Source organism: Apodemus sylvaticus, chromosome 1 (genome assembly GCF_947179515.1).
Source record: "Apodemus sylvaticus chromosome 1, mApoSyl1.1, whole genome shotgun sequence".
In the NCBI taxonomy this organism is placed as follows: Eukaryota; Metazoa; Chordata; class Mammalia; order Rodentia; family Muridae; genus Apodemus; species Apodemus sylvaticus.
This window is the reverse complement of record NC_067472.1, coordinates 210,561,543-210,583,061: the sequence shown is the minus strand read 5'-3', so window position 1 is coordinate 210,583,061 and position 21,519 is coordinate 210,561,543. Positions and strand designations below refer to the sequence as shown.

General features: G+C 43.3%; 1 long non-coding RNA gene and 1 pseudogene across 1 annotated transcript in view; both read right to left on the bottom strand.

Annotated features, from left to right (window-relative positions):
- The window catches only part of LOC127676347 (ubiquitin-conjugating enzyme E2 G1-like), a 1,073,095-nt pseudogene that overhangs the window by 840,371 nt on the left and 211,205 nt on the right, over positions 1-21,519 (bottom strand).
- LOC127676351 (uncharacterized) overlaps positions 1-21,519 on the bottom strand; it is an 82,057-nt gene that overhangs the window by 5,316 nt on the left and 55,222 nt on the right. The window contains exon 2 of the long non-coding RNA XR_007975833.1: positions 6,428-6,556. This is a non-coding gene — a long non-coding RNA (uncharacterized LOC127676351). The remainder of the gene's footprint in view (positions 1-6,427; positions 6,557-21,519) is intronic.

The following is a 21,519-nucleotide window of genomic DNA, read 5'->3' as shown; positions in this document are numbered from 1 at the left end:
CTGTACAAGACAATGCCTGGAAAGTTAGTAGCTCTCACTCTGCAGCCCACCCTTTCCCTCCAGGGCCAACTGAGTTCTGTCCAGCCTGCCAAGGATCTGGGTACTAGTACTTAAGCATGGTTTATATCCAGTGTGATTCTAAGATACTATTTTTGTACTTGGTTGGACTATTGGTTGCATTTTTTCTTTTCAGTATGCCCTGAAATTTTAAGAGATATTTTCCCTATTAATACATAATCTGTTTCAGCCTAGAGAGTAGGCACAAAACTGTCATTGTGAAGAAGACACTTGAGCATCATTGCTAACACTCTGTTTTCTGAACTTCATTTTTCAGAAAATGTATATAGGAAAGATATATGCACTATAGAGAAATACTGACCAGCATGTTTTCCTTTGAATTTTCTTTAATTCACATCACCTGGAACATTCAACAGAGACTGGAGGACTCAGGTAATACATCTTGGATTCACTGAGAGAATGACAGCCTTTCATAATTTCTTCCATAAAGAGCAGCTCTAGAGGAACTCCTGAGATCCAAATAGCCCTATTAAAATGGGGTACAGAGCTAAATAAAGAATTCTCAACTGAGGAATACTGGATGGTTGAGAAACACCTAAAGAAATGTCCAGTATCCTTAATCATCAGGAAATTTAAATCAAAACAACCCTGAGATTCCACCTCACACCAGTCAGAATGGCAAAGATCAAAAACTCAGAGGACAGCAAATGCTGGAGAGGATGTGGAAAAAAGAAGGACACTCCTCCATTTTTTGTGTGATTGAAAACTGGAAAAACCACTCTGGAAATCAGTCTGGTGGTTCCTCAGAAAACTGGACATAGTACTACCTGAGGAACCAGCTTTACCGCTCCTGGGCATATACCCAGAAGATGCTCCAACATGTAATAAGGACACATGCTCCACTATGTTCAGGGGCCTTATTTATAATATCTAGAAGCTGGAAAGAAAGATCTCCTTCAACAGAGGAATGGATACAGAAAATGTGGTACATTTACACAATGGATTACTAATCAGCTATTAAAAACAATGAATTCATTAAATTCTTAGGCAAATGGAAATAGCTAGAAACTATCATCCTGTGTGAAATAACCCAATCCCAAAAGAACACACATGGTATGCAATTACTGATAAGTGGGTATTAGCCCAAAAGCTCTGAATACCTAAGATACAATTCACAGACCACAAAAAGCTCAAGAAGAAGGAAGAACAAAGTGTGAATACTTTGATCCTTACTGAAAAGTGGATCAAAATACCCATGGCTTACAGCCAACCAATAGAATGAGCATAGGTGTCCCAATGGAGCAGCTGGAGAAAGGACCCAAGGAGCTGAAGAGATTTGGAGTCCTGCAGGAGGAACAATAATTTTGTTCTGTGGGAGCAGTACCCACAGAACTCCCAGTGCCGAGGTGGTCCAGTGAAGTCTGTAAACATGATATTTTACAGACAGAGGTGAAAGAAAAAAAAATGTCTCCTGGGGATAGCAGGCCTCTCTATATATTTAGAAGCTAAAAATCTCACTTGGCAATTCTGATGGCCAGGACATGGTCTAACCAAGCAAACATAGATATGTAAGATTCCATCTTAAAGCAAAAACGTCTGCTTTGCTTTGCTCCAACCATTTATGTTATTATGGTAGAAAAGGTATTCCAGAAACTCCAGTCACTAGTTCTTTTTTTGGTTTTCTAGTCACTGCCTTTCAGGGCAGGTGTATTCTCAACAATGGGCCCAGACTAAGGATATTTACATCTGAAAAATCTTATGAGGTCCCTGCCATACAAATGAATATTGGGCAAGGTAAAAAGAATTTACATTTGAGTTGGTTTCCTAGGGACCTTCCCCCACAGGTTAATCCAATTCCTCCTTTAACTATTGATTTTGCTTGCAGACAGGCTATCTCAGGCCCACCTGAATAGCAAGGGAAGTTGATGAGTTTATTACAGACCCCACCCAAGGAGTCCTTGAACAAGGCAACCTTAGCTTATCCAGGTGTGATTCAGGAACAGTTTATACTTATTACTCAAAAAGGCTCACTTTAGAGTCTGGGAGAAAGACAGTAGATACTTTTTTCTACTCAGAGAAACTCTCAGAGGACGAATTAGTTAGTTCATTCAGGCTAGGCCTAATGGCTAACAGCCAATTAATTTACCAGGCTGGCCCAAAAAGCTGTAGCCAATTGGTTTTACCAGGCTAGAGGCTAGAGGCTGCTACCAGAGCTAATCATTAGAGCTGATCGCCCTGGGCCTACGAGGGCCCCAGGCATGACACAGAGAAGAATGAAACCAGCAGACTAGGCAGAAGTACTCTTGAAAGACAGCGTGAGACAGACAGCTTCCCAAGCTCTACAATGTCACCATTTTTTGCCAGGAGGCAGGGCACAAGAATCATCCTTCTTCAACTCCTGGGTCAGTGAGACATTGAGACCCAGATGAAGAAGCACTTTAGCCACATGGGCCCTGGACTTTGGGTAAACACCCTGTATTGCCCAAGAAAGCCAAGCTAGCCTTTTACAGATGTATATGATGCTTAATTTGAGATGTTAACTTGACTGGACTTTGGGAGATACCTGAAAATACATTCAGAGTTCAAACCACCTCTGTAGTCATGTCAGTTTGTAACTCCTGTGGGACCTGTGTCTTCCTCGACCTAAAAATCCTGGTTATCCCACAGCAGACCCACAGTCTGTAACATCCCAGGGGCTGAATCACCAGTCAAAGAGTACACATGGAGGGACCCATGGCTCCAGCTACCTATGTAGCGGAAGATGACCATTTTACACATTAGTGAGAGAGGCCTGTGGTCCTGCGAAAGCTCAATTCCCCAGAATAGGGGAATGCAAGTCAGCTAATTGAGAGAGGGGCTTCATCAGGGGGAGGAGGATGTAATAGGGGGATTTTCAGAGGGATAACTTATTCAGAAAGAGGACATGTAAATATTTGAGATGTAAATAAAGCAAATATTAAAAAAAGAAAAAAAAAGAAAAAAAAGAAAGAAAAAAGTGAGGGCAAGTCCCATGTTGTTTACCCAGAAGCCTTTTTTTAGCTTAGCACTGGCTTGAGCTATAAGCTCAGCAGACATTGTTTGAAAAGATGAAAATGTCACCAAGATACTACTGGACTCAGAAACCCTCCACTCAGCTGCTCTCTGTCTGCAAGGTGACTTTAATGTAATGTCATTGCAACAGTGCAATTCTTCTTAAGTAGCCACATATGCTGGGTCAATTTAATTGCTGTTAATGTGACACTCGTTTGAAAGTTTCTGTCTGCTCGGACAATGCAATCATACTGCCTCATTCCAATCTTATGTTTCGTTTTCATCAGCTCTATTGATCTGCAGACTGCTCAGAGCTTGCATTCTATGTTACACATAGATGACTTTAAGTTTTTGTTTGGTTTTGTCCTAATATTTCAGTGAAATAGAAAGGCCCAGAATATAAAAATATGTCACGAATTAATCGTTAGGAACTGCCTTTTATATAGAGAAGCTGAATGACTTCTAATAACTCTGACTGATTTTAGCATCGACAACATCAACACGAGTCCTGCTCTCCCTATTTGTTGTGCAACAAGGATGTGGTTTTCTGAGCAGGCCTGTGCAAAAGGTCAAAGCCACATTTTCCACTTATGAGTGAGTCACGCCCCTTTCTCAAGAACAATTGGATCTTAAATGATGGAAGACACTGCTGGGAGCTTTGAGATGAATAGGGTTAAGTTCATGCTTCCATGTGACTGCATCTGCAGGAGGTGTTTGAGAGGTAGGGAGGCTAAAATAAAGGAAAAGAGGAAAAGTCATGCAGAGTAAGAACATGGCCTATGGACAAATCAATGCACACCACTGAATAAAGTAAACAACACAGAGGTTGCCAAAAGGATGCAGTGTCCATTTTGGTTCATTATCTGTGATAGTTGATTGGCTTTTTAGAGAAATGCCAGAATCCTTGTGGTATCTTTTTTTTTAATTGGATATTTTATGCATTTACATTTCAAATGTTATCCCCCTTCCTGATCCCCCACAGAAAATCTGTATCCCACACCTTCTCCTGCTTCTATGAGGTGTGTCCCCGCCCTCCTGCCTCCTTGCCCTGGCATCCTCCTACACTGGGACATTGAGCTTTGATGGAAACAAGGGCCTCTCCTCCCATTGATGCCCAAGGTCATCCTCTGCTACATTTAATGCTGGAGACTTGGGTCCCTCTATGTGTGCTTCTTGGTTGGTGATTTAGACCCTGGGAGCTCTGGTTGGTTGATATTGTTCTTCCTATGGGGTTACAAACACCATTTGCTCCTTCACTCCTTTCTCTAAGTCCTCCACTGGGGACGCTGTGATCAGTTCAATGATTGGCTGCCAGCATCCACCTCTGCATATGTCAGGCTCTGGAAGAGGCTCTCAGGAGAGAGCTATACCAGGCTTCACTTCTTGGCATTGACAATAGGGCCTGAGTTTGTTGACTGATTATGAGATGCATCCCCAGGTGGAGCAGTCTCTGGATGGCATTTGCTTAAGTCTGCTCCACCCTTTGTCTCTGTATTTTGTTACCCCTTCTAAAACGGATCAATACACCCACACTTTGGTCTTCCTTCTTCTTCAGCTTCATGTTGTTTGTGAATTGTATCTTGGATATTCAGAGATTTTAGGCTAAAATCCCCTTATCAGTGAATGAATCTGAGTGGATACCCTGAGCAAACTTGTGAGCTAGTTATTTTTTTGTTGTTATTTTGTTTTGTTTTGTTTTTGTAGTTCATAAACACACATTCAATCACAAAGAAATTCTTGTGAACCATACCTGAAAGCAAGTCTGTTTAGTCATTGATTATTTAGACATGAAACTTAATGTCTCATTTTATTTTTTACGTTTATCTAGTGGCCATTATGTTTCTAGGAAATGATTTCTACATACAGGACGCCATCCTGGAGAACTTCCTGAAGGGACTGATGCCAAGGTAGGATGTCATCCTTAATGTCACAGAGCATTTTGTTTGATTCATCACAGGAATGGAATGGTACAATGTACATTGATGGTCTTCTCTTTTATCTCTCATTTATTTTGATCATTTATTTCATACATTATATTCTGATTAACTCTCTCCTTACTCAACTGTTTCCAGATTTTCCTGCCCCATGCAACTATATCAAATCCATAACCTTTCTTTCTTTTTCAGGTAATAGAGCAAACACCTAAACATAATTATTATTATTATTAATTATTATTAAAATCAAATCTTGTAATAGGGAAAAATGAAAAATAAACAGATAAAAAGACAAAGAAAACCTCTAAGAAACCTCAACATACACCAACTCAAATTGACAAAAAACATTTACACAAAACCACAAAAGTATAAACCACACTATACTTAAAAAGAAACTTTGAGGTTAAAAACAAAAACAATACACAGCAAAACAAATAAACACAAAAATAAAACAAATATAAAATTCCTGGAAAAGCATTGTGAGACAAAGAACTGCCAACATTGTCTTTGAGTTTTTTTGGTGTTTCCCATCTAATGCTGGGCAAAAGTTTTGCCCTTAAGAGTAGTTTGGATACTCCGTGAATGTCCTATTGTTGAGCACATCTCTTGAAAAATAAGATTTTTGTAAATCATACCTAAAAGCAAGTTTGATATTACATTTTTAATTTAGGCCTAAACACTAATGTTTTCTTTTTGATTCATCTCATGGCCATTATATTTTCATAAATTGATTTCTAAACTACTTAGACACAAAAACATGCTTACACACAAAATCATGCATATGCCCACACAAACATACATTTAAGTGAAAAACATTGATGCAAAGAAAATTTGTATGATTTCTGGATTTTTTTTCAAATTAAAAAAATTTAAATGGCAGAGTGGGGGCCTTTGGTGTAGGACCTTGGCTGGACGCAAGCAGGCAGGAAGCTTTTCACACACAACTGCACTGTCTGTCCATCAGCTGATGTCCTGGTTATGCTCATCTTAGGGAAACTCATTAGTCTGCACGTGTGTGTGTGTGTGTGTGTGTGTGTGTGTGTGTGTGTGTGTGTCTGTGTGTGTGTTACATATGTGTTACATTTCAATTCTCAAAGATTACTACCCTAACACATCCATTTTAAAAACAGTGACAATTAGAATAAATCTTCCCTAGAACTATGTGTAAGAAATGAAAAGGGGAAAAAGGGGATGAAATAAAAGAAAACACTTTATCACAATCAAAATCATTCGAATTATTGCCACAAAATACTACTTCATGCAGTATCTTCAGAGGTTAAAAACTGTTGAGAAGCAAGTAAACACATTCATTTCCTAGCGTGCACATGAGTGTGAAAGACAGTAAGAGGGTGGAACAAAGAATAATTATGTGGGAACAAACCTCAATAGGACAGTCAGAGAATGTGAGCATATTTAAGTGACTTAAATAAGAAAGAACAACATACCTCAAGTTGAGATGGATCAACTCCACAGCATGGGACTTTAAAATGTGCTTGCCAGTCCTCCTGGTCACCAAGCCTGCCTTCCGATTTGTAACTGAGGCAATTTGGAGGCGGGGAGGGCACAAAATGTGCCTGTTGAGAGATTAGAAGAGGAAATTTTATATAGTCTGCAGGCAGTATTTTACAGAAATCCTGGTTGCATCAAGATACTTTATCTTAAAAACTACAGATATAATATACTCCTCTGACCACTCAAACACTTGTAAAAAGAGTTAATTACTAAGGTGTATAACAACCAACAGTTAAATATATGAATCATAAGAAAACAACAATGAGGAATAACAGAATAGCTCACTGAGGGGTGACAGGACAGGGGAGCCACTCAGGGCTTCTTGAGTGCAAGCCTGTGTGCTAAGAAGCCAAACCAGCATTGCACTTAAGATTCTTTCTTTAAGGAGGAACTGGATAGTCATGTGGGTATCGGACACCGGGGCTGCCAAACACAAGTTCTACCACTGAGCCACACTCCAGTCAATATCCCAACTTACTCCATTTTCTTCTACTAATCATCAAGAAAATCATTATAAACCTTTTTACTCACTGTTGAAGAACTATTTATCAAGCTTCACATACCAAGTACAAGAAGCTGTGGGGAACACCAAAATAAGACATGATCCCTGCTCACAGGTTTATAATCTACTACAGAATAAAAGCAATGCGCGAAAACGACCTTACATAAATAGAGATAGTTTTAAGGCAAGCACAGTAGATCCTTATGATTTAGGGAAGGATGCCTTCCCACTGATATGTGAAAGAAGCATCTAAGCAAAGGCTGCCTTTGTTCTAGGCCCTGAGAGACCACCAATATTCCTCTAGAGAAGTGATCTAGTTTCACTAGGGCGCAGGGAGGATGATGGAAAAAGCAGTAATAAATGGGAAGATGCGTGGGTAATGGAACTATGGGTAAGAGTCCCACAGTCCACTCAGTTGCTATTCTGTTATCCACCAAGCGATCAGCAAACTCTACAAAAAGACAACCTCAACACAGGGTAAATATTAATATTTTTAAAGAAAGTACATCTATGACAACACATTAAAATGTAACTAAAAGGAAGCTAAGAGATCAATCAGGGAACTATTATAATAAACAGGTAAAATAAGCAGATAAGGCTGATGAAAAAAAAGCAAAACACAAAAGACACCGTGGGAATCAAATTAAAGCCCTAGGAATGACAGACAGGACATGTGCAAGGACATGGAACAGATAGCTCACTGGTTAAGAGCACGCTGCTCTTGTGGAGAGCCCACGTTAATTCATGTTGGGTGGCTCACAACTGCCTGTAATCTTGTAATTCCAACTCCAGGGGATCCAATGTCTTCTTCCAGCCTCTGTAGGCACTTGCATGCATGTGCACACACAAGCCGCCCTCCCAAGATGCAGATACATACACACGATTAAACATGTGGATCACAAGAGCCAGTGTGACACTAGGGATCTGGCTGGCAGCACCTTCTAGAGAAAGGAGAATACAGTTGCGCTCAGTCTGAGGAGCAAAGGAATGTATAATTTGGGCAGAAACAGTAAAATAACCTTTGGATGAATGGAAGAAAACAAAGTAGAAGAAATGGGGCTTGAAAAGCTAGCAGGGTTTAAAGAAGTGTCCCTAGGAAGAGACAGTTTGTTTTCCACTATGGGAGGTTTAAAAAGAAAAATCTAGAGTGAGCAAAGGGCACCAAGACAGTTGAGAGAAGGATATTGAAGATCTAAGCCAGAGGGAAAATGATATAAAGGGTCCTAGGAGAGAATGTGGTAAGAACACAAATGAAAAGGTTCTCTGAAGAGAGGGGAAAAAAAATCCCTCAGACACAAAGGAATGATATAGAAATTTTTCCCTGGTAAGAAATGCAGGCATTAAGATCAGGTAGTGATGGAATACCCCCTTAACCCCAGCACTCAGGAGGCAGAGGCAAGTAGATCTCTGAATTTGAAGCTAGCCTGGTCTACAGAGTGAGTTCTAGACAGCTACGGCTACCAGAGAAACCCTATCTCAACCCAAGAAAAACAAAGAAATTCACGAATTGGTGTGTGTGTGTGTGTGTGTGTGTGTGTGTGTGTGTGTGTGTGTGTAAATAGGACCTACTTAGTCTACTCAGTTGCTTGCATATACATGCTTTGAGGACCAGACACTTGGCACTGAATAACCAATTAGAGGGCATCTTCCATAGGGAAGACAACCTCTCTCAGCATCCCTTAGTTGCCTGTAGTTCTTGTCTGAGGTTGGGGTCCCAAGGGATTTCCCTCTTCCACTTTCCCCCCTCATTGTCCTTGTTCAGGCCCTGCCATATTGTAACAATTAAAGAAGATGAGGCCAGAAACTTGAGAAGGAGCAAGGGTGGGGCCATGGAAGTTGTTAGAGGAAGGAAAGGGAATGGAGAGAAATGATGTAATTCTATTTTACTTAAAACAATAATAAATACACTTAATGATTTTAAAAAGAAACACAGATATTACGACTCCAGTTAAGAGCACAAACTAGAGAACAACTGGAGAAGAGAAAAGGAACAGTCTACTTAAAAAGGCAATGAAGGTCAGAATCCATGAGCGGTGACCAGAAGACAGGTCAACTGCAGAGAGGGCTGCCCCTGAAAGTACTTAGGAAGTCTCCTCCCAGTCAAGACAATGTTGGCTTTAAGACACGCACTGGGCTTAGTAGTTAAGAACATGCACAATTTTTTTTTTTTTTGCATGGGATCCAAGTTCAGTTCCCAGTACCTACATGAGATGGCTCACACCTGCTGTAACTATAGCTCCAGGGGATTTGATAATCATGTGCATGCATACATACATACATACATATGTACATAGGTGCATTTGTTTTCTCTCTCTCTCTCTAAGATTTATTTATCTTTTAAAATTTAAAGAATGTTTTTTTTAAAGGCAGTATAGTTAGAAGTTGGAAATACTGACACTGAAATCTGAAATACTGAAAACCAATAAAGGGTTCTGAATGCAGAGAGTAATGCCTTGCTCCAGAACATATAGCCCAGGAAAGAAACAGAACTTTGGGAACTATAGTGATCACATACATTCCCACACTGAAGAGTTCATGTAAAAGAATTAAAATGCCAAGAATACATTTTAGACCAAATTATTTGATCTTTATTTATTCATAAACCCAATTCTAAATATATACAGAGCGTTTTAAAAAAAAATGGCTGCAAGTTTACTCCTGGCTAACGAAATTCCCCAAAGCAAATAAAAACTGGAAATATTTTGAACTATATCACATATATGATTTGAATGAAGGAGAGAGGAGATGTCTAAGAATATTGCTTCATTAGCAGACATGAGACAAAGCTGAGGAGGTAAGCCCTGCCCACCCCCCCACCCCTTACTGCTAACTCCTACCTCCAGGCCCATGTGATCCAAAGTCACATCAACTCTCTACCCAATTAGTGAGGATTGCATTAGGAGAACTCAGCACTTTTAGTCCAGAATCCCTCTAGAGACCAGGGAAATGATGAGTTCCATCACATGGCCAGTATCAACAGCCACTGAACAAACACCTCAGGGACATGGAAAAAGACATTTATCTGCTGTGCTGGCAGCCACTACAACCAACCTTCCTAACAGAGTCCTTTCTGTAAGGACCGCTGTCTAAGTGACCTGTCATATAGCTTTATAAAGTAGCATTAATACTGTGGACCAAAATGAGATTGATCTTTGAGCTTCGTGGTCTCCTGTTGTCAACAGTGCATTATAAAACCAATACTAAATACTTTATAAACAGGTCTCCCTACAGTGTATTAGATAAACAGTGCATATTTCATGCTCCATAGTTAGGTAGCCACATATTCATCAGGCTAATAAATTATTTATTAGATACCCAGAAGTGCAATAAGAATCAATAAATTAACTTCTGAATAATTGTATGCAACGATTTCAATGGAAATTGTAACCTGGATGAGAAAACATTCTCACTAACAATGGCAGATGGAAGACCCTCTCTCAAGTATACCATTAGAAGGGAGCACATACGTTGAGAGAGAGAGAGAGAGAGAGAGAGAGAGAGAGAGAGAGAGAGAGAGAGAGAGAAGAAATTCCTGTCTAGAAGATAATTTTTGTTACTGAACTTTAAGCGATAGCCAACACCATACACATTTCTTTTGTTTGTATATACAGGCCTCTGATTCCCCCATCCTCAGGGAAATAATAATTGGTAGAAACATGTCTATCATACCTCAACTCAGATGACAGCTCCTACTAATGCTTTGCAGTTGTGATCTCAAAGAAACTATGCAATGCCTTGAGAGTGTATACAACAAAGTCTGTGATATACATGCAGTAAGGAAGGCAGAAGTTATTAACCAAAGATTTAAAGGATCTTTAATTTATTTTTTTTTTGGGTTGGTTTATGAAGTAGGTGAAGGAGATCTGTAAAGAATGCTGTAATTCATGTCAACCAAAGGAATGGGACTGTTCGACAAGTGGGAGGGGCCTGTGTACCCTGGTGCTCTTGCCCAATGAAAGCACTCATCTCTGCTTCCTGGTGATGAAAAGCATTAGTCTATGTAATGCTGTCAGGTCAAACACAAAAGCCATATGTGCATTACGTGGTCAGGGAGAGAGACTCTACAAACATCCCTGTGGGCTCGGGTTGTGGGACTGAGCATGCGCAGAAGGTAAGGTCCCTTCTCCATCCATGCACCAGCCTAGAGAGACTTACGTGCTCAACATCTTACCTCACAGAGAACCATAGCACATCAGGAAAATAAAACACTTCTAGATTGTAGTTGATAGCATGAGAAAGTTCCTGAAAGAGGGAAAAAATGGTCTAGATGCGCCCAGGGAGCAAGCCAAAAGATACCAGACAGCACTGAACTCCCAGGTACCGCCGTTGAACTCTGCCAGCCTGGTTCCCTCCAAGATTGACTTCCTTTCTGATATGCTAGTAACCCCACCATTCACTTCAGGTTAAAAAAAATTGCCTTGATCCTTTCCCTGAATCAAACCCCAGCCAGAAAGCTCAGATCCGGCTCCCCATCATGGTGGTTTTCCATTCCCGGTAGAGGTGATAGAGATCGTGGAACCATTGGACATCAGAGGTGGGAAAGAAGTGACATCTGATCTACCAGGAGCTGAATGGGAACAGAGCCTGTATATTCTATTAAAAAGAGGTCTCGCTTCAGAAAATTCTACCTGGCCACCTGATTTTGAGGTCTCACCTTCAAGGCAAAACTAGCCAGGTGAATATGATGTGTTTAAGGCAGGGCTGCACTGTACCTATAGGATTTACTAAGGCTAGACTATTACCTTGCTCATCCGCAAAGCCTTCTGGGAGGAACAGTAAAGAAAGTCCTACCTCCTAGCCCCAGGACCTAGTATTTCAAACTGTTGGGGTTCTCGCTTTGATTATCAGTTCCAGGTATGCACATCTCCCCTCAAGGCAGAAATGGTTTCTTAGGAAAGCTCAGGTGGCCCTTCTCTATCAGGTCTTCGAAACAAGGGATAAAGTTGGGGGAAAGTAAATTTCTATTTTTAAAATAGGAAAATACTACATAAGGCCCAGGGCCAGACAATAGGACATCTATACTAGTCAAGATGTCTAAATGCTCATAAATAAAGTAACAATGCCCTAATAAGTATGTTAGCAAATATGTCTTCAAGGTGATACGAAAGTCACCTTTGGATGCAGAGTCTCAGGGTCTCTCTGCACTAGAATGGCAGTGAGAGAGAATCTGATCCCAAGGTCACAGGCTTCCCATCTTGTCACTATCTAACTGTGTGACTGGCCCCAGAAGGGCACTTGGACACCTTAGCATTATCATGCAGATTCTGGCCCCAGATTGATCCACCTGAGGCACAGTAACTTCTGGGAAGACAGAACTGTGGAGGAAACATAACCTCAGAAGGAGGCTCGGGAGCCATTTAAACAGAGAATTCTGGAATCCCAGGAGCCCGAGAGAGGTTTCCAGGGAGTGCCCACACATTTCTCTCCTCATAGAGATATATTACTAGCAAAGTCAAGTCCAAGGATACATCTTGCCCATAGCAACTAAACGGCCAGGAGCCAGAAGCAAACCCACCGTGTCCTCTCAGGCACAGCCTAACCTGAATGTTGAAGAAAAACATATTCTCGGCATAGAATTCCCTTCCCAAGGGCTCACTGCTCACAGCCTCCTAAAGCCTCGGTCTTCCTAGGCCAGGCCCCAAGCAGGACTCTGAGGCCTCTCTTCGGAGCGAGCGACCCCTAAATCCCCCATCACGATTGAGTTCCCTTCCGGTGTCCTCTAGAAATAACGGGCAGGTCTCTATAGTAGCTTCCGGAACCCAAGCAGCGAAGGTTTCCCCATCTAACCTGGGCAGGAAGGGAGTGGCGAGGTATAGCTATCCACTCGCTCAAAGCACTGAGTGCCCCAAAGCCGGAGGTGAGGGTGAAGGTTGACGTTGTGCAGGAAGGTGTGTGTTTTTTCTTGTCATTTACGACTCTGATGATGGACTCACGTTGCCCGCTCTTCCCTTTCTCTTACACCTTTCCTACTAAAGGAGGAGTCCTTGCTTGGTAAGTGGATGTAATCCGCGAAGAAGACACGAGAGACTTCATTAGAAGCCACTGAGGGTGCTTAGCTGCCTCCTACGAGGGAGAAGGACGCGCACAAATGCCTGTAGAGACTTTTCTTTTTTTTTAATGGTTATTATTGTTATTATTTTTGGTTTGTTTGGTTTTTTGTCAGACCATAAGGACTTTACATTTATTTTGCCCCTCCCTCTTGACTCCTTTAGTTGGAAACTGCCGAACTGTCAGCTTGTGACCGTGACTTTTTTTTTAAAGAAAGAACGAGGGAAAGAAAGAGAAAGAAAGAAGAAAGAAAGAAAGAAAGAAAGAAAGAAAGAAAGAAAGAAAGAAAGAAAGAAAGAAAGAAAGAAAGAAAGAAAGAAAGAAAGAAAGAGACCTCATCTTTATTTCTTTGACCCATGTGACATTTCTTCAGGATTTTATTCAGCCAACTTTTAAGAGACAGAGAGAGAGAGAGAGAGAGAGAGAGAGAGAGAGAGAGAGAGAGTTAGCTGAGGGTTCTGGTTAAAATATAAACCTTGGCCTTTTGCATTTTTTAATTTCCAAGCTATAATTTTTGAGGCCTGTAGCCCCTTCTTTTTCTTCCCCATTCCCCTTTCTTTATTGTTTGAGGTTAAGGGTGTCTACAGCCCTCCCCTTTCTATTAATTTGTCTCTTTTGTTTGAGTTTAATGAAGACTACATTTTTGTATAATTTCCTTTTTTCTTTCATTTACTCTGAATCGCATGCCGTTTCCCTGCATGACTCCTAAATCTTCCAGTTCTTCTAGCAGGGGGTTTAAAAAAAATCAAAACAAAACAAAAAGATCTAGAGATCTCCTATTTCTGTGGAATTCTTTCAGGAATTTGTGCTTTTGTTTTTTGGCATCTCTTCTCTCCCCTCTCTCTTTGCTTGATATAGTGACTCATGACTCATGATGGTTAACATTCTAGGTTACTGACACACAGCCCGGGAGCTCAGGAGTGTCCGACGGGTCTTTTTGCTTTCAGATCTCTGGGTCGGGGTCCACGGCTGGGCTGACTTCTTTAGCAAATCGGCCAGCCCGCTCGCCGCCTCCCGAGCCATCTCTCCATTTAAACATGGGTGCACGTGCATGCACGCACGCACACACGCACGCACACACGCACCCATGTTTAAATGTTTCTTTTGTATACAATGTTAACATGTTCTTCTTCTTCTTCTTTTTTTTTTAGAGCCAAATAATATTCCAGAGTCCGAGGGGTTGGAGAGCTATTGCCCCAGGTGTTATACATCCTATGACAATTGTGGAAAATATTGAATTTTCATATGAAATATTGTTGTGCATGGTTGGGGGGTGGGAGATGACTGTTAGAACATGACATTTTTAGGGCCATGAAATTATAACACATGACATAGTCATGATGAGTTACCGTTCAGGGATTCACCCTAAGTCATAGGATGTATAACTCCAAGGGCCGGGGTGGGCTTTGGATGCTGATGTAAGATGCTAGCTCCTCAGTCCTAACACGTGGACCCCTTTGGGGAGGGATGTTGGGTACAGGGGATGAGCCCCTGGAAGCAAGGCTGAATTTTAACATGCTCCAACATAGTTTATTCACGACAACACACCTCCTGCCACTGTGAAGTTCGGGCCTTTTTGTTGGGTGCTGTGCTTGCTGCCTGTGTTTTTCCTTCAGAAAAAGCAGCTTCGTGTTTGTTCAGAAGCCAACGGCAGGGCCATCCCTTCTTCACCAACTGCTCTGTCGCCCAAGCAATCACAGCAAATGGCACCTGGGGCAATAGTTCGATGATTAAAATGCTCGCCAAGCAAGCAGATGTAAATGCCAGGTGGGCTCGAAGGCCTGTCTTGTATCCTCAGGGGGCAGAGCCCAGGGTTCCCTGGGGCAAGCAGCCTAGTGAGCCAAGGCCTGTCAGCCAGCTCTGGAGTTAACCAAGAGACCCTGCCTCAGAGAAGAGGGGAGTATGGAGAATGATCCCTGGCATCAGTTAGCATACACGTGTGTGCACGCGCGCACACACATCCATATCCATGCACACGTGTGCACATATTACACACGTGTGCACATGCTGCACACATGCCCAGGCACATGAAGAGAGTCTGGAAAAAATAAGTGAATCATAGCGTTAAGGACTCCATGTGCTCTCACAGGAGTAATTGTGTAGTCCGCACCATCCGTTCAGTTGCCAACGCCTCAACTTCTTACCAGGCACACCCTTACGGCAGCACTGGGCTTGGTAAAAATGGCAGGCCCCTGTCCCGGGTTTATAATTTACTAGGCAGATACCCATGTGGGGAAAGTCTGCTAGCATACTCTACCCAGAGAAGCACTGGGGCTCTCCTTCAGCTGCGGCTCCAAGTCCACCTTTGTTCTAAGTGATTCAAGTCTTCTAAATGTTGGCCACATGCTACTCAAGCGGTAATAGCAATAACAATGATATTAGTATTGATTAATTTAAAAGCCATTGATTAGTCTGGGTTTCTATTCCTGTACAAACATCATAACCATGAAACAAGTAGGGGAGCAAAGGGTTTATTCAACTTACACTTCCACATTGCTGTTCATCACCAAAGGAAGTCAGGACTAGAACTCAAGCAGGTCAGGCAACAGGAGCTGGTGCAGAGACCATGGAGGGATGTTCCTTACTGGCTTGCTTCCTCTGGCTTGCTCAGCTTAGTTTGTTACAGAACCCAAGACTACCAGCCCAGGGATGGCACCACCCACAAGGGGCCCTCCCCCCCTTGATCACTAATTGAGAAAATGCCTTACAGCTAGATCTCATGGAGGCGCTTCCCCAACTGAAGTTCCTTTCTCTGTGATAACTCTAGCCTGTGTCAAGTTGGCACACAAAACCAGCCAGTACAGCCATTAACATTTATTGAGCTGGATAACATGCTAGACACTGTTAAAAATGCTTCCCATGAACAGCCTTCCTCAGGTCCTGTTAGTGTCTCCACAACTTTATGTCTATATCACTATTAAAACCTTTCTGTGAAGTGGTAGAGAAATTGAGGCACACACCCGCAGACTTAAATTTAGTTAATAAGCAACAGTAGCGGCATTCAAATGCAGACCCCTCTCTTTAAAACTAGATTCCAAGTCCAAGAGATATATAGCCGTTACCTGCTTAATTTTGATATACATGGACAGCCCAATTAAATAATTTAGAAGCAGCCTTTCACGGCGGAATGTAAATGATGGTGAAATCATGGGTATTTATGCCCTGCCAGCTCTGGACAAAGGGCTCAATAAATATGGGCTAAGTGGAAGAGATAAGAGCGGAAACCAAGGGCAGCACAGACACAGAGGCAAAGGGATTGGAGTGGTGACGGGCGTGTGGCTGTGCTGCCAGACAGATCCAAGTTTGGAACTGTGAGTGACCTTGAGCAAGTCACCAGTCCTTCGGAGCCACCTCAGTAAATCAGCCATAAAAGGAGGGCCAGCTCTGCAGCTCTTGGGAGGATTAAACAAAATGATGATTGTGACGAATCCAAGACATAGAGGATGACTTTAAGGTGACACTTGACAAACTGTGTGTGGAGGGTATCACAGAGGGGCACACGTCCTTTCTCCAAAGAGCTCAATATCCAGAGCAAAAGGCACGTGGAATTATATGACTGACCAGAGGAGTCGTATAGAAATGGGACGAGGTCTAGGCAGGAGTAACCATGGCAACACAAAGGGCACCCTCAACCCAGACTGGCAGGAGAGAGAATGTCCTAAAAGGCTTTTCAGAGAAGACAGGGTCAGGTCAAACCAGAATCACGTGTAGAGGAATGGCTAGGTGACAAGGACAGTGACAACACTGTCCTAAGGTCTGGAGATAAAGGACAGAAGAGGACATTTTGCTTAGGAGGGAACAGTCTGTTAGGGTCAACAGCCAAGACAAGAGGTGAACAGAGGTCGTCACGAATCTAGAAAGCTCTATCAATGCAATCTGAAGTTGACTCTTGTGCATCTTGAAATGAACATGCCCGAGTAAGGACCTTGGAAGGAGTCCAGTAAATCCCGAGACAAGAGAGACTGTAAGGCAAAGCCCCCTACCCCTTGTCTGATTATGAACAAGCCTCTATCTGTTTGGGGGGGCGGGGCTCTCAATCTCTCCATTTGCAAAACGGGCTACGTCAAAGTTGCCCAAACTTAAGCTAATCTCGGGTCACTTTCTTGATTAAAAAAAAAAAAAACAACTATATTCACACTGGTTCGTTTATTGTAATCATATCATGTCTTTTCTGTATTGAAATGTGTATCACTTTCTGAAACACAAAAGCTCCTAAATAGAAAGCACCTCTGATGATATGATTAACTCACTAACTCTGTCTTTAACTCTGGTCAGTTACAGTTCCCTTCTCGAGGCCCTGACCCCAAGGCCTGTTCCTTTATCTTGGGGAGATTACAAAGTGTTAGAGAGGTGCTAAAAACCCAGGAGCACCCAGCCAGGGCTTTCTCATTCATGCAAGCAGAAGGACTGGACAAGGGCAAGGGAGTGGGGGATCTCTCACCGCACATTTGATGTCACTTAATTAACACTGTGCCCAGGAAGGCTGCCTGGGATGCTCTGAATCAGCCCCAGGTCATGATATGTCTCCCTTACCTACTTGTGAGGGCTTCTCTACCTCTGCTCTTCTAAATTCAGACACCTGGCAGGCCATCAGTCACTGAAAGGAGGGAAGGTGGAAAGAGGAACAGAGGAAACTGTGGCCTGGGCAGATGTGGGGGAGGGAGCATTAGGTCGGAGTAAGGCAGAGTAAGCAGGGTGATGACAGCTGTGTTTCTTCCTGCAGAGGACTTCAGTCTCCATGTCTCCAGTGTGCAGAGGTGAAGTCTAGTTTGGTCCCATCCACAGCCTGGAGCTCCCCTATCAAAGAGTGCTCTCGTAGCTCCTCCTACACCAGCACTCGATCCTCCAGTCCCTCATCCAGGTCCCCAAACCCCAGAGCCTCCCCTCCAGTTACACGCAGAGCGGGTCCACCTCCTCCGAAAAAAGGTGGGTGTGTCTTTGACATTTGATCCACTGTATCTTCTTCTTCAGCAGGGAGTTTTGGTAACTAGAGATGCCCAACCCTGACACACAGACACACACACACACACACACACACACCATGGACTTGACTTTGAATAGCTGCTCCAGCCATTACTACTGACAGCCTTGGTTAAGCTAAGGTCTCTGAGATCCTGCTTCCTTCTGTGGCAATAAAAAGAATAAGAATGCTTGGCTCAGCCCATGGCTCCTCCCAGGGGCAGAAGCCCTTAGAACACAAGGAACTTTCCTTGTTATTGTTTCCCTTGGCATGAGGAGGAGTTAAGCATCAATTAACTCGTGCTGTGTGAAAAAGTAACCAACACCATCCTTCAAATAAAATTGTGTTTACTTAGTTGCTGTAACTCTGTGGATTAGCGATTTGTGCTGGGCTCAGCAGGCTGGCTCAGTTGTCAACCCCTCCCCTCGTGTGTTTTTGGACCAGATGGTGGGTTGGCTGGGGGGGCTGGGGATTGAAAGTCATCCAGTGATTAGTTGTCTCTGCATTCTGTTGTCTCTTATCAACCAGCAAGTCTATCTGCTTGTACACATGGTAGTGACAAGGGAAGAGAGAGAGAGAGAGAGAGAGAGAGAGAGAGAGAGAGAGAGAGAGAGAGAACTACAGCTGGTTTTATATTCTCACCCCCCAATTTCAACAGTCATTGGTATTGCTTGGTTACCTTATATGGAATAACTATGTCATGGAACAGTCAGACACAAGATCTCAGGAACTGGAACACCCCATCAAATACAACCCCCATGCCTCCTTGGTCCCAACTTCCCTCTTCAAACAGAAACCCCCAGACAGCAAGCTGGCTGTTCCTCTTCGACAACTATATAATCACAATGCAGTTGCTTCCTTGGTTATTTCAAAACCAGCACTTGCATTTTTTTTTTCTGTAAGATTCCTCAATGTGTGTGTGCAAACAGCAAACCTGCAGGACACTTTTACAGGAGGTGGGGGCACCACCATACTTGATAGGAATGAGTCGTTCCTTCCTCCGTAATATTCCCTAAGAGTGGGACGTCAGTTGTGAGAGAGGTAGAGCTTGGACCACAGAATGAGTAGCTGAGATGCATCATGAAGAATTGCTCTTTCTCTCCTGTCCGCAGGAGATACAGTCCTTATTCTCAATGGACCGACAGACGCCTGTAGCCAACTCCTGCATCAGTGCCAACCCCATAATGGCATTACCCATCTCCTTTTGTAACTAAGTACCTATCTTGCACTATGATGGGAATGTGTTCAATTCAAGGTTATCATAGCCAAATTAACCTGAGTTCTGCTCCCATTCAGTTGCCTGGAGACCTCAGTTCTTACCACGGTCTCAGTACCCTCTGCATCCAATTGTTTTCCTGAATGGGGGATGCTTATCCTCTCTTCTTAGGGCAAGCATGTCCCTGCATCTTTCTGACATGTAGGAGTAATTAGCATCTCTGCTCATTTTTGTGAACCATTACTAAGTAGCTATTGCTGGCACACAAATAATGCAGTGATGGTAGATCTGACCACAAGAAGGCTACTTAGTAACAGGCAAGTAGTCCACACACTGTGGATACTCTGCACAAGGAAACAATCTATTTCCTAACCATATACCTCAGAATGATCTGAAATGTAAAACTTGTGAATTACATGTTTCTAGAATTTTCCACTTCTTTATTTTTTTTCCAAACCATTCATGAAGCCACAGAAGAAGCAAGGCTGTGGACAAGAGAGGAGGGGCTAATATAATTTGCCCAAGGCAAATCATTTTGCAGCCAGAAACTCTTGGAGTCATGTGTCGACTAGCTGTGTGACCCTGATCAAATTACATCACCTCTCCCTGCCTTTGTTTCTCTATCCATAATATGAAGTTAATAATAAGTGAGATGCATGCATGAGTTCATTAATAATAAGTGAGTTCAATGCCTGGCATGCACATAATAAAATGTATAACAGTCATAATATTTCCAATGTATTGGCTAATTAGATAGGTAGATAGATAGATAGATAGATAGATAGATAGATAGATAGATAGAGACAGACAGACAGACAGACAGACAGACAGAGAACTGATTTATTCTAATTTAGATTTACAACCAACTTTGTAGGGTTGATACTATTACTCCATTTTGCAGATGAGAAAACAGAAGCCTAGAGTAGTGGAATTACCTACCCAAGATTATACAGACAAAAAGTGGCCAGGACAATAAGGGTTCACTAAATAACAGGGTATTGTCCATATTATTATCAATCACTCAAAAAGGAGGAGATTTCATCCTCTGGTAAAGGGACAGGTTCCTTTATGAGACTTGCGCAAAGACAAAGAGCGCCACCTGGGGACCGGGTACACAGAGCCTTAGCCGCTGTCCCAGCCCTAACAGGCTGCAGGCTCCTCAGGGGCTCTTCTGTCTTCCCCAGGTCCTACTCCCGCTCCCCCAGCTATTCGTCCAAGTCTGGCAAGCGGAGCCCACCTGGCAGAAGCTCCAGGTCTAGTCGAAGTCCCAGCTACTTCCGATACAGCCCCAGCAGGTATCACCCCACCCCACCCCCAGGGCGGATCCCGCCCCTCCCCGTCCTGAGCCTTCTCCTTTGACCTTGCCTTTCTGTACCAATATCCCAAGCCCTGTCCAAGCCCTAACCCTGCAAAAGTAGGGACAGGAATTCTTGCAATCCTTTTTGTCCAATCAAGAGTGGCAACAAGGCCTCAATGTGCCCCTTATTCTACTATCCTTTCGCATCCGGGTGCTCGATTTCCTTGCTTGACTTGCTGCAATCTCTTGCCCCCTTGTTCACAGCCCCGACTCTTGCCCACCCCAGGGCCTTCTGATATGTTCCTCCTCACCCACTAATATTTGTGCCTCTGCTAAGGGGCACACGCACACGTGCTCATGTGCGCGTGTGCATCCACAGAGGCCACTACTCTGGCTCATGCCCAGCTCACCCCATACCTGCTTCCCATGGTGCTCACGGAAGCAGATTCTTCCCAGAGTGGGTCATCTTCCCTTTCCTGTCTTGTTTGGGGCCCCTGACAAAGCCTAGCCTCAGTGAACACAGCTAAGCATCTCACACAGTGTGTACCTGTAGAAAAGCCACTCCAGCCCTAGTTACCTAGCAACATCTCCTCCCCCTTCCCTCCCCGCGCCGGCTGTTGTACCCCTTCAGGGAAGGAGACCCAAAGTATGGTGAGAAGGAACCACAGCCCCGAGAACGGGCACGCAGGAGGCGACGGTCCTACTCGCCCATGAGGAAGCGCCGAAGAGACTCCCCAAGCCACCTGGAGGCCAGGAGGATAACCAGGTGAGACCCAAGAGCGGGCATTACCTGCTTCCAGACTTCTCCCCACTGTCGCATACATATGGACGATGGCCTGACTAAGTCTTCTTTTGCCTCCCTGAAACTGGACTTAAGGACTCGCGGGGTCCAGAATGCCTCTTCCAACCCCTAAAATGATGATATCTGGTTCAAAGCCTTCCCTAGTATGGAATCTTATCAAGCTAGGCTAGCAGTGAGGCAGGGACCCGGATAGCATGTGG